This window comes from Oncorhynchus gorbuscha, linkage group LG08 (genome assembly GCF_021184085.1).
Source record: "Oncorhynchus gorbuscha isolate QuinsamMale2020 ecotype Even-year linkage group LG08, OgorEven_v1.0, whole genome shotgun sequence".
NCBI lineage: Eukaryota > Metazoa > Chordata > Actinopteri > Salmoniformes > Salmonidae > Oncorhynchus > Oncorhynchus gorbuscha.
In genome coordinates, this window is record NC_060180.1 from 43495755 (window position 1) to 43514659 (window position 18905).

Genomic DNA, 18905 nt, shown 5'->3' on the forward strand with positions numbered 1-18905 from the left:
TCTCTGATACCCATGGAACTGGGAGGGGCGGTGCACAGAGAGACCGGAGGGGGTTCCAGCTCGTGCACCATCTGTGGCCGCAGAGGTCACACTACCGGTCGGTGCTGGGTTGGTTCCTCTGGGTATCGAGGCAGCAGGCAGGGCGCTCTGGCGCCACCTCAGGTGAGTCGGCACCATTCTCACCCAGAGCCCTCTGTTGCACATATGTTTTTGTATGTCACTTTTCCTGAGTTTTCCCCACATTCCCAGCATAAGGCGCTCGTCGATTCAGGCGCGGATGGGAATTTTATAGATAGATTGTTCGCCCAAAGTTTAGGGATCCCCATTGTTCCCGTGGCTGTGCCTTTTCCCGTTGACGCCTTAGATAGTCGACCATTGGGGGCAGGGTTGATTAGGGAGGCCACCGCTCCTCTGGGCATGGTGATGCAGGGAGGTCACAAGGAGAGAATTAGTCTCTTCCTTATTGATTCTCCTGCGTTTCCTGTGGTGCTAGGCCTACCCTGGTCGGCTTGTCATAACCCCACTGTTTCTCGGCAACATAGGGCTCTCACGGGGTGGTCGCGAGAGTGCTCGGGGAGGTGTTTAGGGGTTTCCGTTGGTGCTACTACGGTGGAAAGTCCAGACCAGGTCTCCATCATGCGCATTCCCCCTGAATATGCAGATTTGGCTCTCGCCTTCTCCAAAAATAAGGCGACTCAATTACCACCCCATCAACGGGGCAATTGTGCGATAGAGCTCCTGGTAGACGCTGCACTTCCCAGGAGTCACGTGTATCCCCTCTCACAGGCGTAGATGGCGGCTATGGAAACATATTTCTCCAAATCCCTGCTTCAGGGGTACATTCGGTCCTCCACTTCACCCGCCTCCTCGAGTTTCTTTTTTGTGAAGAAGAAAGAGGGAGGTCTGCGCCTGTGTATTGACTATCGAGGTCTGAACCACATCACTGTGAGGTATAGTTACCCGCTACCGCTCATAGCTACAGCGATTGAGTGAATGTACGTGGCGAACTTCTTCACCAAACTAGATCTCACGAGCGCTTACAACCTGGTGCGTATCCGGGAGGGAGACGAGTGGAAGATGGCTTTCAGTACCACCTCAGGGAACTATGAGTACCTCGTCATGCCGTACTGGTTGATGAATGCACCATCAGTCTTCCAAACCTTTGTAGACAAGATTTTCAGGAACCTGCATGGGCAGGGTGTAGTGGTGTATATTGATGACATTCTGATATACTCCGCTACATGCGCCGAGCATGTGCCCCTGTTGCGCAGAATGCTTGGTCGGCCTGTTGGAGCTTGACCTGTACGTAAAGGCTGAGAAATTCCTGTTCTTCCAGCAGTCCTTCTCCTTCCTAGGGTACCGCATTTCCACCTCATGGGTGGAGATCGAGAGTGACCGCATTGCAGCCATGCGTAATTGGCCGACTCCCACCACGGTAAAGGAGGTGCAGCAGTTATTAGGGTTTGCCAACTACTACCGGAGGTTTATCCAGGGTTTTGGTCAGGTAGTGGCTCCCATTACATCAATGCTGAAGGGGGGCCTGGTACGTTTGCAGTGGTCGGCTGAGGCAGACAGGGCTTTTGGTCACCTGAGGGCTCTGTTTACCTCGGCTCCCATGCTGGCCCAACCGGATCCCTCTTTGGCATTCATAGTGGAGGTGGATGCTTCCGAGGCTGGGATAGGAGCTGTGCTCCATCAGAGCTCGGGTACGCCACCGAAGCTCCGCCCCTGTGCCTTCTTCTCGAAGAAACACAGCCCGGCGGAGCGAAACTATGACATGGGGGACCTGGAGATGTTGACTGTCGTCAAGGCCTTGAAGGCGTGGAGACATTGGCTTGAGGGAGCTAAACACCTTTTTCTCATCTGGACTGACCACCGCAATCTGCAGTGCATCCAGGCAGCGAGGAGATTGAAACTTTTCCAGGCAAGGTGGGCCATGTTTTTCACCCATTTTGTGTTCATCCTTTCCTACAGTCCAGGCTCCCAGAAGGCAGAAACATTGTCCTGGCTGTATGACACAGAGGAGCGGCCCATGGATCCCACTCCCATACTCCCCGCCTCCTGCCTGGTGGCGCCGGTAGTGTGGGAGCTAAACGTGGACATTGAGCAGGCGTTACGTGCAGAGCCCGCGCCTGTCCAGTGTCCCGCTGGGCGTCTGTACGTACCGTCTGCTGTTTGTGACCGGTTGATCTATTGGGACCACACGTCACCCTCCTCTTGTCATCCTGGGATTGGTCGGACAGTGCGCTGTTTGAGCAGGACGTACTGGTGGCCTAACTTGGCTAAGGACGTGAGGGTTTCCTCCTGCTCGGTGTGCGCCCAGTGTAAGGCTCCTAGGCACCTGCCCAGTGTGAAGCTACACCCATTACCCGTTCCACAACAACCTTGGTCGCACCTGTCGGTGGATTCTCCCCCCTCACAGTGTAACACTGCGATCTTGGTCGTTGTGACGTTTTCCGTCACTACTGGGTGCCTGAGGATATAGTGTCTGATCGAGGTCCCCAGTTCACATCTAGGGTCTGGAAGGCGTTCATGGAACGTCTGGGGGTCTCGATCAGCCTTACTTTGCGGTTCCACCCCAAGAGTAATGGGCAGGTGGAGAGAGTAAACCAGGATGTGTGGCAGGTTTCTGTGGTCTTATTGCCAGGACTGGCCGGGGGAGTGTGCGGCGTTCGTGCCCTGGGCCGAGATGGCACAGAACTTGCCTGGGGAGGATGTACTGTCACGACTTCTGCCGAAGTTGGTTCCCCTCCTTGTTCGGGCAGTGTTCAGCGTCGCTGGTCTTCTAGCCATCATCGATCCACTTTTCATTTTCCATTTGTTTTGTCTTGTCTTCCCACACACCTGGTTTCAACTCCATCGTTAAATGTTGTGTATTAACCCACTGTTCCACCCATGTCCTTTTCCAGAATTGTTTATTTTAAGTGCTTTTGCACGTTATTCTGGTAGGCGACGGCGGGTTTTGTACCCATTGTATTGATTATTCTGTTTATGGGGATTTTTATTATTAAACTACACCTTTGTTTTTGCTCTCCTGTGCTTGACTTCTCTGCCGCCAGTCGCACCCCTTACAGACATCAATAAAGGATCATAGCTTTCACCTGAATTCACCTTGTCAGTCTATGTCATGGAAAGAGTAGGTGTCCTTAAAATGTTGTATATTCAGTGTATTTTATAGGTTTGTCTATGTTGAAATTTGGTTACTATGATGACATAATCCTGTGGTTGAAATGTCACCCTCAAAACAGCATATTATTTTGATGACTTTTTTTAACTCCAATGTATTTTCCACATAGATTCCACATCACAATAGCTTGAACATTACGTTGAAACGACGCTGATTCAACTATTTTGTGCCCTGTGGGAAGTGTGTGTGTGTGTGTGACTTAAGTTTGTCAATGAAGTTATGACTGTGGTAAATTTGACTGAATTCCAGCCTCAGAGTAATTCAACTGTACAGTAGATCGACAGTAAGGGGCCAGAATGTGGCTACATTGTTTGTGCTCTAATGCTAGTAAAGCTTTTAATATTTTCTTGTCACCACCAAATACTTACTCAAGTGATAACATACAGTAGCTGGATCTGGGGGTTTTCTCCCTTTTCCTCATTTGATCATAAAACTTAAAATAATTGTCATTGCAATTAAATTATTACATACAAGAAGAACATAGGAATTGTTAGGAGTGATGCTGAAAGATAGGACTGTGAAAAACATTGCTGTGATGACTGTGAAGAACATTGCGATGTTCTGCATTGTAGAGAAAGAGAGTTCCACATGGCAGGTTGTTGTTTGGCCCTGGGGGTTTTCCGTTCTTTCCTTTTCTGTTGCTTGGCTTCCCCTGAGAGCTGTACCACTCTGGACAGCAGCCCACCTACCTGCTGCTTTCCTCTACCAGCCCCAGCAGACAGACCCTGACCTGGCCCTACTTAGTCTTTACCCTCCCCCTCCCTCCTCACCCCTCATTACCCTAATTCACCAGGGAGACAACCCCTTTCCTCTACCAGCCCCAGCAGACAGACCCTGATCCAGCCCAATTTAGTCTTTACCCTCCCCCCTCCCTCCCCACCCCTCATTACCCTAATTCACCAGGGAGACTAACCCTGACCCAGCCCAACTTAGCCTTTACCCCCTGTTTTACCCACCTCATCCTTATTTCTCCTCATTTTAATTCCCTCGGAGAGAGGGTCTGACTTAACAGTTTTCATCCCGACCCTCACCTACACTATATACTCACCATACCATTGCCCACTATATCTCACACCCCCTCTCTCCCTTTCCTCAGTCACTCTCTCCCCTCAACTTCTCCTTCCTGCCATCGCTCGATCTCACCCTCAACCTCCCCCTTCCTCCCTATCCCTCAACCTACCCTTCCATCTCACCCTTAAGCTCGCCCACCCCCCTCCATCTCACCCTCAACCTCGCCCTTCCTCCATATCCCTCCGTCTCACTCTCAACCTCCCTCTTCCTCCCTATCTATCCATCTCACCCACAACATTCTTATTGGCAGACTCGACAGCCTTGGTTTCTCAAATGATTGCCTCGCCTGGTTTACCAACTACTTATCTGATAGAGTTCAGTGTGTCAAATCGGAGGGCCTGTTGTTCGGACCTCTGACAGTCTCTATGGGTGTGCCACAGGGTTCAATTCTCGGGCCGACTCTCTTTTCTGTATACATCAATGATGTTGCTCTTGCTGCTGGTGATTCTCTGATCCACCTCTATGCAGACGACACCATTCTGTATACTTCTGGCCCCTCCTTGGGCAATGTGTTAACTAACCTCCAGACGACCTCTTAAACGTAAGTAAAACCAAATGCATGCTCTTCAAATGATCACTGCCCGCACCTGCTCGCCCGTCCAGCATCACTACTCTGGACGGCTCTGACTTAGAATACGTGGACAACTACAAATAACTGGGTGTCTGGTTAGACTGTAAACTCTCCTTCCAGACTCACATTAAGAATCTCCAATCCAAAATGAAATCTAGAATCGGCTTCCTATATTGCAACAAAGCATCCTTCACTCATGCTGTCAAACATACCCTCGTAAAACTGACCATCCTACCGATCCTCGACTTCGGTGATGTCATCTATAAAATTGCCTCCAACACTCTACTCAACAAACGGGATGCAGTCTATCACAGTGCCATCCGTTTTATCACCAAAGCCCCATACACTACCCACCATTGCGACCTGTACACTCTCGCCAAACCCACTGGCTACAGGTTATCTACAAGTCTCTGCTTGGTAAAGCCCCGTCTTATCTCAGCTTACTGGTCACCATAGCAGCACCCACTCATAGCACGCGCTCCTGCAGGTATATCTCACTGGTCACCCCCAAAGCCAATTCCTACTTTGGTCGTCTTTCCTTCCAGTTCTCTGCTGCTCATGATTGGAACGAATTGCAAAAATCTCTGAAGCTGGAGACTCACATCTCCCTCACTAGCTTTAAGCACCAGCTGTCAGAGCAGCTTACAGATCGCTGCACCTGTACATAGCCCACCTATCTACCTACCTACCTCATCCCCATACTGGTATTTATTTATTTTGCTCCTTTGCTGTTACAGGAATTAAATTCCTATGTCTTTTTCTTCTCAATCTCGTGGTATCCAGTTGTTGTAGTATCTATCTTGTCTCATCGCTACAACTCCCATACGGGCTCGGGAGAGATGAAGGTTGAAAGTCATGCGTCCTCCGATTCACAACCCAACCAAGCCGCACTGCTTCTTAACACAGCGCGCATCCAACCCGGAAGCCAGCCGCACCAATGTGTCGGAGGAAACCCTGTGCACCTGGCAACCTTGGTTAGCGCGCACTGCGCCCGGCCCACCACAGGAGTCGCTGGTGTGCGATGAGACAAGGACATCCCTACCCGGACGACGCTAGGCCAATTGTGCGTGGCCCCACGGATCTCCCGGTCGCGGCCGGTTACGACAGAGCCTGGGCGCGAACCCAGAGTCTCTCATGGCACTAAATTCCTATGTGTTTTAACACCCAATTAAAATTAAACACTCTGTCAATTCCTAAGAATTTGTAAGACTCTTATTTGCATGAAATGGACAGAGATCAGTCTCAAAATCTATCAGCAGCGTTTATTCTCGAGAGTACTGAACATGATACAGTTTACCCCAGGTTATAAACTGAAGATGACGTCATTAGTTTTCGTACTACCCCGTCTCATCTCCCCTCGAGGACAATGGCTGTATGGTTCTCAAGACTTACATAATTTATGACCAGAGCCAAGGTCTGCCTGTGTAGATAAGCATTCTAGCCAGTCTAGCGATAACTTCATTCATTTCTACCAAGGAACAGACAGTCATTGTTCTAATTCTTGATTATAATTACACACATTATATTCAGTACTAGGGTTAAAAGAAAATTCATACATCTATAGTAACATAATAGTATTCTGATTAGTCTGTCCTGATTGAAATTTATTGATAAAAAGTCCCTTAACGTTTGCACCCCAGTATCTCTACCTGCACATTAATCTTCTGCCCATCTACCATTCCAGTGTTTAATTGCAATATTGTAATTACTTCGCCACCATGGCCTATTTATTTCCTTAACTTACCTCATTTGCACTCACTGTATATAGACTTTTTGTTTTCTTTTGTTCTACTGTATTATTGACTGTATGTTTTGTTTATTCCATGTGTAACTCTGTGTTGTTGTATGTGTCGAATTGCTACACTTTATCTTAGCCAGGTCGCAGTTGCAAATGATAACTTATTTTCAACTAGGCTACCTGGTTAAATAAAGGTGAAATAAATAAAAATAAAAAACCTCCCCTTTCCTCTCTATCCCTCCATCTCACCCTCAACCTCCCCCTTCCTCTCTATCCCGCCATCTCACCCTCAACCTCCCCCTTCCTCTCTATCCCTCCATCTCACCCTCAACATCCCCTTTCCTCTCTATCCCTCCATCTCACCCTCAACCTCCCCCTTCCTCTCTATCCCTCCATCTCACCCTCAACCTCCCCCTTCCTCTCTATCCCTCCATCTCACCCTCAACCTCCCCCTTTTCAGTCTCTCGGTCCCTGCTTTGATGCACCTGTACTGACCATGCCTTCTGGATGATAGTGGGGTTAACAGGCAGTGGCTCGGGTGGCTGGTGTCCTTGATGATCTTTATGGCCTTCCTGTGACATCGGGTGGTGTAGGTGTCCTGGAGGGCAGGTAGTTTGCCCCCGGTGATGCATTGTGCAGACCTCTCTACCCACTGGAGAGCCCTGCAGTTGAGGGCGGAGCAGTTGCTGTACCAGGCGGTGATACAGCCCGACGGGATGCTCTCGATTGTGCATCTGTAAAAGTTTGAGTGTTTTTAGTGACAAGCAAAATTTCTTCAGCCTGCTAATGTTGAAGAGGCGCTGGTGCGCCTTCTTCACCACGCTGTTTGTGTGGGTGGACCATTTCAGTTTGTCTGTGATGTGTACGTCGAGGAACTTAAAACTTTCCACCATCTCCATTACTGTCCTGTCGATGTGGATAAGGGGGGCTCCCTCTGCTGTTTCCTGAAGTCCACGATCATCTCCTTTGTTTTGCTGACGTTGAATGTGAGGTTATTTTCCTGACAGCACACTCCGTGGGCCCTCACCTCCTCCCTGTAGTCCGTCTCATCGTTGTTGGTAATCAAGCCTACCACTGTAGTGTCTTCTGCAAACATGATGATTGAGTTTGAGGCGTGCATGGCTACGCAGTCGTGGGTGAATAAGTTGTACAGGAGGGGGCTGAGCAGGCACCCTTATGGGGCCCCAGTTTGGAGGATCAGCGGGGTGGAAATGTTATTTCCTACCCTCACCACCTGGAGGCGGCAAGTCAGGATGTCCAGGACCCATTTGCACAGGGAGGGGTCCCTTTGTATCTCTGTTCTTTACTGACCAGATCTGTCACTCAATATAGTCTTCGTTCACAGTCGCTGCTGTCCTTGTCTGTTCCTAAGGGATATGTCACAGGCAGACCACAACAGCAGATATATGACTTGAGTTAGCTGTCTCCAGGGCAGTGGAAATATAGGTGGGGTTATGGTTAGGTATGGTTTTGAATGGAAATCAATTTTAGGTCCACGCAAGAATAGAACAAAACATGTGTGTATGTGTGTCATTATCTGGAATTTATAACACATACAAACACAACCAAGAACATAACACACATGTATAAATGCTAGGTAACAAAATATATAGCCTAGAAATCACTACATAGAATGAACAGATCACAGCATTCTCTGTCAAGTCTTCAGCTGTGGGTCTGTTGGTGTTCTTTTCTTTTTCACATTTTTCAGTATTGTTGCAATGGAACATGTGATTCAACAGCTGACTGGGAGGGAATGTGCCCGCTCCTCATTGTTAGTGACAAGGGAGACAATGATCACAATGGCTCCAACTAAACTTGCATGGGATTTACACAAACCACCGAGGGCTACAGGGGGAGTGTTGGTGAAAGGTTGTGTTTTTCACTCCAATCCTGCTCATTTGTATGTTGTCGGAGTCAAACAGACAGGCCTGGGTGAGATCTTTAAAGATCTCACAAAATCATTTTCGACCCAAGCCACCCTCTGTACCCAGACTTTGAACTACTCCCCTCTGGGCGCAGATATAGGGCACCCCTCAGCAGGAATAACAGAACGAGACAATAATTTGTGCCAGGTGTGATATCCCTCCTAAATAGCTCAGTCTATTGTTCCTATCGACTCAGTAAGGCCGGCAGGCTAGTCTCTTTTTATTGGTATGTGCAGTTGAAGTCAGAGGTTTGCATACACCTCAGTCAAATATATTTGAACTCAGTTTTTCACAATTCCTGACATTTAATCCCAGTAAAGATTCCCTGTTTTAGGTCAATTCCTTGTTTTAGGTCAGTCATTTTAAGAATGTGAAATGTCAGAATAATAATAGAGAGAATGATTTATTTCAGATTTTATTTCTAATATCCCATTCCCAGTGGGTCAGAAGTTTACATACACTCAATTAGTATTTGGTAGCATTGCCTTTAAATTGTTTAACATGGGTCAAACGTTTTGTGTAGCCTTACACAAGCTTCCCACAATAAGTTGGGTGAATTTTGGCCCATTCCTCCTGACAGAGCTGGTGTAACTGAGTCAGGTTTGTAAGGCCTCCTTGCTCGCCTACGCTTTTTCAGTTCTGCCCACAAATTTTCTAAAGGATTGAGGTCAGGGCTTTGATGGCCACGCCAATATCTTGACTTTGTTGTCTTTAAGCCTTTTGTTGTCCTTGCCACAACTTTGGAAGTATGCTTCGGGTCATTGTCCATTTGGAAGACCATTTTGCGACCAAGCTTCAACTTCTAGAATGATGCCTTCAACATATCCACATCATTTTCCTCCCTCATGGTGCCATCTATTTTGTGAAGTGCACAAGTCCCTCCTGCAGCAAAGAACCCACACAACATGATGCTGCCACCCCCGTGCTTCATGGTTGGGATGGTGTTCTTCGGCTTGCAAGCATCCTCCTTTTTCCTCCTAACATAATGATGGTCGTTATGGCCAAACAGTTCTATTTTTGTTTCATCAGACCAGAGGACATTTCTTCAAAAAGTATGATTTTTGTGCCCCGGTTATGTCGATATAGGACTCATTTTACCGTGGATATACATACATTTGTACCCGTTTCCTCCAGCATCTTCATAAGGCCATTTGCTGTTTGCTGCTGGACTGATTTGCACTTTTCCCACCAAAGTACGTTAATCTCTAGGAGACAGAATGCGTCTCCTTCCTGAGCGGTATGACAGCTGAGTGATCCCATGTTGTTTATACTTGCGTACTATTCAAATCAAAATCAAATCAAATTTATTTCTATAGCCCTTCATACATCAGCTGATATATCAAAGTGCTGTACAGAAACCCAGCCTAAAACCCCAAACAGCAAGCAATGCAGGTGTAGAAGCACGGTGGCTAGGAAAAACTCCCTAGAAAGGCCAAAACCTAGGAAGATACCTAGAGAGGAACCAGGCTATGTGGGGTGGCCAGTCCTCTTCTGGCTGTGCCAGGTGGAGATTATAACAGAACATGGCCAAGATGTTCAAATGTTCATAAATGACCAGCATGGTCCAATAATAATAATCACAGGCAGAACAGTTGAAACTGGAGCAGCAGCACGGCCAGGTGGACTGAGGACAGCAAGGAGTCATCATGCCTGGTAGTCCTGAGGCATGGTCCTAGGGATCAGGTCCTCCGAGAGAGAGAATGAAAGAGAAAGAGAGAGAGAATTAGAGAGAGCATACTTAAATTCACACAGGACACCGGATAGGACAGGAGAAGTACTCCAGATATAACGGACTGACCCTAGCCCCCCGACACATAAACTACTGCAGCATAAATACTGGAGGCTGAGACAGGAGGGGTCAGGAGACACTGTGGCCCCATCCGATGACACCCCCGGACAGAGCCAAACAGGAAGGATATAACCCCACCCACTTTGCCAAAGCACAGCCCCCACACCACTAGAGGGATATCTTCAACCACTAACTTACCATCCTGAGACAAGGCTGAGTATAGCCCACAAAGATCTCCGCCGCGGCACAACCCAAGGGGGGGCGCCAACCCAGACAGGAAGATCACATCAGTGACTCAACCCAATCAAGTGACGCACCCCTCCTAGGGACGTTATGAAAGAGCCATAGTAAGCCAGTGACTCAGCCCCTGTAATAGGGTTAGAGGCAGAGAATCCCATTGGAAAGAGGGGAACCGGCCAGGCAGAGACAGCAAGGGCAGTTTGTTGCTCCAGAGCCTTTCCGTTCACCTTCACACTCCTGGGCCAGACTACACTCAATCATAGGACCCACTGAATAGATGAGTCTTCAGTAAAGACTTAAAGGTTGAGACCGAGTTTGCGTCTCTGACATGGGTAGGCAGACCATTCCATAAAAATTGAGCTCTATAGGAGAAAGCCCTGCCTCCAGCTGTTTGCTTAGAAATTCTAGGCACAATTAGGAGGCCTGCGTCTTGTGACCGTAGCGTACGTGTAGGTATGTACGTCAGGACCAAATCAGAGAGATAGGTAGGAGCAAGCCCATGGAATGCTTTGTAGGTTAGCAGTAAAACCTTGAAATCAGCCCTTGCCTTGACAGGAAGGCTAGCACTGGAGTAATATGATCAAATTTTTGGGTTCTAGTCATGATTCTAGCAGCCGTATTAAGCACTAACTGAAGTTAGTGCTTTATCCAGCAATCCGGAAAGTAGAGCATTGCATGCAGTAGTCTAACCTAGAAGTGACAGAAGCATGGATTCATTTTTTCTGCATCATTTTTGGACGGAAAGTTTCAGATTTTTGCAATGTTACGTAGATGGAAAAAAACTATCCTTGAAACAGACTTGATATGTTTGTCAAAAGAGAGATCAGGGTCCAGAGTAATGCCGAGGTCCTTCACAGTTTTATTTGAGATGATTGTACAACCATTAAGATTAATTGTCAGATTCAACAGAAGATCTCTTTGTTTCTTGGGACCTAGAACAAGCATCTCTGTTTTGTCCGAGTTTAAAAGTAGAAAGTTTGCAGCCATCCACTTCCTTATCTCTGAAACACAGGCTTCTAGCGAGGGCAATTTTGGGGCTTCACCATGTTTCATTGAAATGTACAGCTGCGTGTCATCCGCATAGCAGTGGAAGTTAACAGTATGTTTTCGAATGACATCCCCTGGTGGTAAAATATATAGTGAAAACAATAGGGGTCCTAAAACGGAACCTTGAGGAACACCGAAATTTACAGTTGAATTGTCAGAGGACACACCATTCGCAGAGACAAACTGATATCTTTCCGACAGATAAGATCTAAACCAGGCCAGAATTTGTCCGTGTAGACCAATTTGGGTTTCCAATCTCTCCAAAATAATGCGGTGATCGATGGTATCAAAAGCAGCACTAAGGTCTAGGAGCTCGAGGACAGATGCAAAGCCTCGGTCTGATGCCATTAAAAGGTCCTTTACCACCTTCACAAGTGCAGTCTCAGTGCTATGATGAGGTCTAAAACCAGACTGAAGCATTTTGTATACATTGTTTGCCTTCAGGAAGGCAGTGAGTTGCTGCGCAATAGCCTTTTCTAAAAATGTTGAGAGGAATGGAAGATTCGATATAGGCCGATAGTTTTTTATATTTTCTGGGTCAAGGTTTGGATTTTTCAAGAGGCTTTATTACTGCCACTTTTAGTGAGTTTGGTACACATGCGGTGGATAGAAAGCCATTTATTATGTTCGAAATAGGAGGGCCAAGCACAGGAAGCAGCTCTTTCAGTAGTTTAGTTGGAATAGGGTCCAGTATGCAGCTTTGAAGGTTTAGAGGCCATGATTATTTTCAATATTGTGTCAAGAGATATAGTACTAAAACACTTGAGTGTCTCTCTTGATCCTAGGTCCTGGCAGAGTTGTGCAGACTCAGGACAACTGAGCTTTGAAGGAATACGCAGATTTAAAGAGGAGGCCATAATTTGCTTTCTAATAATCATGATCTTTTCCTCAAAGAAGTTCATGAATTTATTACTGCTGATGTGAAAGTCATCCTCTCTTGGGGAATGCTGCTTTTTAGTTAGCTTTGCAACAGTATCAAAAAGGAATTTCGGATTGTTCTTATTTTCCTCAATTAAGTTGGAAAAATAGGATGATCGAGCAGCAGTAAGGGCTCTTTGATACTGCACGGTATTGTCTTTCCAAGCTAGTCGGAAGACTTCCAGTGTGGTGTGGTGCAATTTCTGTTCCAATTTTCTGGAAGCTTGCTTCAGAGCTCGGGTATTTTCTGTATACCAGGGAGCTAGTTTCTTATGAGAAATGTTTTCAGTTTTTAGGATTCCAACTGCATCTAGGGTATTGCGCAAGGTTTAAGTTGAGTTCCTCAGTTAGGGAGTTAACTGATTTTTGTCCTCTGGCGTCCTTGGGTAGACAGAGCGAGTCTGGAAGGACATCAAGGAATCTTTGTGTTGTCTGTGAATTTATAGCACAACTTTTGATGTTCTCTCTCTCTTTCTGTGGTTAGGATGGATACTCCAGAGTACCATTCAGAAATGTTCTCATAGAATAGATGTTTCGGCGGTTGTCTGTATTTGCATCCCAGGTTTACATAATTTCTAGCTGCAGACTAGTAATTAGTATCTTAGATTTTCTCTTATTCTGTATGGATCTATAGTCTCAGAGTTTAATCATTTCCAGCCTTGTAGCCAATTCTCCATGTGGTATGGTTAGGAACTAAATAACTATTTGCAATCACAGCTCATGCTGAGGGTTGGCTCAGTCTTGGTTCTCAAACCTGTGCCACCTCAGCTCACACCGAGGTATGCGTAGTCTGAAGAGGATTTCCTCAGGAGGGGGTTTTGTTCGTAACAATAGAAAGGACGCCTGGTCTGTGCTCACGGGGGCCAATGACTTAGTTAAAGGGAATACAATTCTCTCACATTAAAGGTTTAACATCACATTACATCACTTCACAAATAGTTTAATCTTTACTCATTAATTTTATACGTGAATTAGATGCAAACCCCATAATTGAGAAATGTACACATTCAGAGATATAGTTATGTGTGTTTTCTGTCCTCTCTGAGGTCACCAAATGAAACACACTCGTCATACCCGTCCCTTAAGTGTCCACGAACCATTCCCACAAGTGGGCATTTTGTTTCATATACCCATTTTGGGGATTTAGGAGTTTGCCAAGTGAAATCCTTTGTTCTCTCTGTGTCTCTCTTTCTGCATGACCAGAGGGAGAGAGTCTCCGCCAGGAATTTATGACCTGAGATAACAGAACCTGGAATTAGGAGAGCGTGAGAGAGGGGGAAGCCACGATCTACAACCAGAAAGGGCCACATCATGAGAGGGACAAAAAAGTCAGTCAACTTATAGTGTATTCTGCAGCTGCCATGATTCTGTTTCAATTATCATCGATTATCTCCATAAATATAGTGACTGCAGACAGAGCACGCAGAGGGAGGGGTCCACATGAAATATATGAGCACAGCCCCAAGATAGGTACATATGGGAACGTATGGTCCTGTGTCATTCATCTCATTGGCCCAACAAATGCATCTTTCAAACTCAGAAGCAGGAGTCAAGTCAGGTCAATGCCAGTTCAGTCTTTTTAGCTATTTGCATGTGAAAATATCTTGTAATCCTATTTTAATATTGCTTGGTAGTGTTTTGTTTTGTTGGTGGACCTACTTATTGATGGTTAACAAATATCACAGAGTGTAGCTTAAAACTTATTTGGGACTGGAGGGCAGTATTGAGTAGCTTGGATAATAAGGTTCCCAGAGTAAACTGCCTGCTACTCAGGCCCAAAAGCTAGAATATGCATATCACTAGTATATTTGGATAGAAAACACTCTGAAGTTTCTAAAACGGTTTGAGTGATGTCTGTGAGTATAATAAAACTCATATGGCAGGCAAAAACCTGAAAAATCCAACCAGGAAGTGGGAAATCTGAGGTTTGTAGTTTTTCAAGTCATTGCCTATCGAATATACAGTGTCTATGGGGTCACTTCCTACGGCTTCCACTAGATGTCAACAGTCTTCAGAACCTTGTGTCAGGCTTTTACTGTGAAGGGGGAGCGAATGAGAGCTGTTTGAGTCAGGTGTCTGGCAGAATGCCATGAGCTAAATCATGCGCGTGCCAGTGAGAGGTAGCTGCGTTCCTTTTCATTTCTAAAGACAAGAGATAGAGATTTTGTTTAACAAGTAATATTTATATTTATATTTAATATAAAAGGTAGGGGTAAAGGTTATTGACATCTCTGTTTTCAATTCTTTCAGTACCTTACCTTACAAAGATAACGGCACTGATCCTTTTTCTCAAATGTTTTGTGAGACGAAGAACACATTGAGATGAATCATTCCTCCGTCCAGAATCCTTCCAGATTCTTGATATCTTTTGTCTGTGCTTATCGACTGTCCTCTTCAATTCAAACCACACAATTTCAATGGGATCCAAGTCGGGAGACTGAGATGGCCATTTCAAACTGTCAAAAAATCTCAGTGAACAAATCCATTGAAGAGGCCCAGACTAATACATTGCGGAGGCTGTGGGAATGGCACAGTCTAAGACAAAGGGGAGTGGCTAAAATGCACATCTCTCTCCAGAATGTACTCGTTCCCGTCAATTTGTGCACATTCATTGTTTCATAACTTTATTGTGTGAATTGTTTGCGTTTGATTGTTAGTGTCTATCAATTCCACATTACATACAGTACCAGTCAAAAGTTTGGACACATCTACTCATTTCAGGGTTTTTCTTTATTATGTGTGCTTCCCACCTTGAAGCATGAAGAAGGAGGTGTGATGGTGTGAGGGTGCTTTGCTGGTGACACTATGATATATTTACAATTCAAGGCACACTTAACAAGCATGGCTACCACAGCCTTCTGCTGTGATGCCATCCCATCTGGTTTGCGCTTGGAAGGACCATCATTTGTTTTTAACTGGACAATGACCCAACACACCTTCAGGCTGTGTAGTGGCTATTTGACCAAGAAGCAGAGTGAAGGAGTACTGCATTAGATGACCTGGCCTCCACAATCACCTGACCCAAATGAGATGGTTTGGGATGAGTTGGACAGCAGAATGAAGGAAAAAGCAGCTAACAAGTGCTCACCGTACGTGCGAACTTCAAGACTGTTGGAAAAGCATTCCTCATGAAGCTGGTTGAGAGAATGCCAAGAGTGTGCAAAACTGTCATCAAGGCAATAGGTTAATATTTTGAAGAATCTAAAATCTAAAATATACACTACCAGTCAAATGTTTTAGAACACTCATTCAAGGGTTTTTGTTTATTTTTACTATTTTCTACAATATAGAATTATTGTGAAACAGATCAGGGTGTGACAAAATTAACTTTTAAGAAGGCCTACCTGTTAAGTGAAATGCATTCCAGGTGACTACCTCATGAGAGAACGCCAAGAGTGTGCAAAGCTGTCATCAAGGCAAAAGGTGGCTATTTGAAGAATCTAAAATTAAAAATATAATTTGATTTGTTTTACACTTTTTTGGTTACTACATAATTCCATATGTGTTATTTCATAATTTTGATGTCTTCACTATTATTCTGCAATGAAGAAAATAAAAGAGGTACTCATTCAAGAGTTTTTGTGTCCAAACTTTTGACTGGTACTGTGTACTAGCAGTAGTACATTTACCATTAATTCCTGTCATTTCTACAAAATGAATAATCTACAACGCTTGTTTGGAACGTCTTGTTCTTCTCCCGGATCCGGGAGCGTAATCATCGCCTGACACTAATTAGCATAACGCAATGGACATAAATATCCCTAGAAAGTATTCCTATTCATGAAAATCACAAATGAAATATATTGAGACACAGCTTAGCCTTTTGTTAATCACCCTGTCATCTCAGATGTTCAAAATATGCTTTACAGCCAAAGCTAGACAAGCGTTTGTGTAAGTTTATCGATAGCCTAGCATAGCATTATGCCTTGCTAGCAACAGACAGAAATCAGAAAAGCAATCCAATTAAATCGTTTACCTTTGATGAACTTCAGATGTTTTCACTCACGAGACTCCCAGGTAGATAGCCAAAGTTCATTTTTTCCCAAAATATTATTTTTGTAGGCGAAATAGCTCCGTTTGTTCTTCACTTTTGGCTGAGAAATCGCCTGGAAATTGCAGTCACGAAAACTGCAAAAAATATTCCAAATTAGCTCCATAATATCGACAGAAACATGACAAACATTGTTTATAATCAATCCTCAAGGTGTTTTTCTAATATCTATTCGATAATATATCCGTCGGGACAATTAGTTTTTCAGTAGGACCGATTGGAGTAATGGCTACCTCTGTATTTTACGCAAGAATCTCTCTGGGAGCCATCATGTGACCACTTACGCAATGTAGCCGCCTACGGCTATTCTTCAACATAAATGTGTAAACCTACGTCACAATGCTGTAGGCACCTTGGGGAATACGTAGAAAGTGTAAGCTGGTTGATAGGGCATTCACAGCTCAATAGGGACTCATTGGAACGCAGCGCTTTCAAAATATGGGGCACTACCGGATTGGATTTTTCACAGGCTTTCGCCTGCAACATCAGTTCTGTTATACTCACAGACAATATCTTTACAGTTCTGGAAACGTTAGAGTGTTTTCTATCCACAGCTGTCAATTATATGCATATTCTAGCATCTTGTCCTGACAAAATATCCTGTTTAAAACAGGAACTTTTTTTTCCAAAAATTAAAATACTGCCCCTAGAGTCACAACACAGGAGACAGGTAATTTCTGTAAATGCATTCAATATATTATTTTTGCTCTCATTGTCGAAGTGGACAAGTTGTTTGCAGACCGCACAGCCTATGTTACGCTTATGAGAAACACGTTTTGGTTTATTTTATTTCTTTTCAGTTTTGTCAATTTATTCATTCTCTTTTGTTTGCAGCGCTCCTATCAATGTTGATTATGCTCACCTGATTTCACATAGAAGTAGGCCTATAGGCCCATTCGGGGATCTGATAGTATTTCTGATTCTCTTAATGCACCACCACTAAGGAGCTGTGGAGCTTCTCAAATAGCAAACAAACAAAGTCTGTTTTTACATCTATTGAGAATGACAGAATGACAATTGTTCATCAATGTATCTGAAAGATCTTTCCCGCTCTCTCCCTTTCGATAACCACTCAGCGTGAAAGGGGAAAATGTCATCCTCTGATCCAGTGGAAACTTCATAAAATAGGCCTGCCTGATTACTTCTTATCCCTTGCGCAAATAGCCTACAGCTATGTCTGTCCCGTGCTCACTGGCAAGGGAAACTCTAAGGGCCCAGATTATTTTCTACAATGCTTCAGGCCAGACCGAAATTAATTCAAGATCATTGCAGACAGGCCATGCGTAGCCAATGTGATTTATAAGGCATTTATTTTTATCGGGATATTTTCTACCTGCAGGCTGAAATGTTTTATGTAGGCTACTTTTACAAAGTTGGTAATAACAATAGAAGTTACTTTTTAGGTTTGTACATTACATGACCAAAGTATGTGGACACGTGCTCGTCAAAACATCTCATTCAGAAATCATGGGCATTAATATGCTAACATAATTGCAAAAGGGTTTTCTAATGATCAATTAGCCTTTTAAAATTATAAACTTGGATTAGCTAACACAACGTTGCTGATAATGGGCCTCTGTACTCCTATGTAGATATTCCATTTAAAAAATAATCTATTTCCAGCTACAATAGACATTTACAACATCAACAATGTCTACACCGTATTGCAAATCAATTCGATCTTATTTTAAATGGACAAAAAAAATTACTTTTCTTTCAAAAACAAGGACATTTCTATGTGGCCCCAAACTTTTGAACAGTAGTGTACTTTGCAATTCTTTTGAATGAGCGTAGTTATCAACTGTATGTAGTGGATCCATTCTGTCTTTCGCCTTCTTTATCTGTCCCCACCCATTTCCATTGTGTACCAAGTCATCATATCAGGTTTAGTCCACTAGGGACTTTTCATTACATTATGTTGTAATCAAGGTATAAATTATTAAATTATTAAGTCAAGTTGTATATCGCTGATTCATCATTTATGCTAGGGTTCATGCAGACATCCAAGGATTTTGTGCAATTCAGAATGAGACTGAAGGTAAGAATTAATTAATTGACTGATGTAAGAGATATTTGTCTTTATAGTTTAGTTGGGAGATAGTAACTCGTTAAATAACTTTTCCTATGGTGCCCCAGATTACTACTTAATTAATTGTTGCATAATAATTTCACATGGTATGTAATTATTTTATAAAATAACAGTCAATCACATTAATGATAGTCAAGACACAACAATGGCTACCGACGTGAGCGCTACGGGCGGTAATCATTTAGGCAGGTTACCTTCGCTTCCTTGGGCACAGGGACTATGGTGGTCTGCTTGAAACAGGTATTACAGAAATAGGTATTACAGACTCGGTCAGGG

The 18905-nt window shown here is 44.4% G+C and overlaps 1 protein-coding gene across 5 annotated transcripts in view; it reads left to right on the top strand.

Annotated features, from left to right (window-relative positions):
* The window catches only part of LOC124041684 (EMILIN-3-like), an 81401-nt gene that overhangs the window by 44747 nt on the left and 17749 nt on the right, over window positions 1–18905 (top strand). The gene's annotated exons all lie outside the window — the stretch shown is intronic.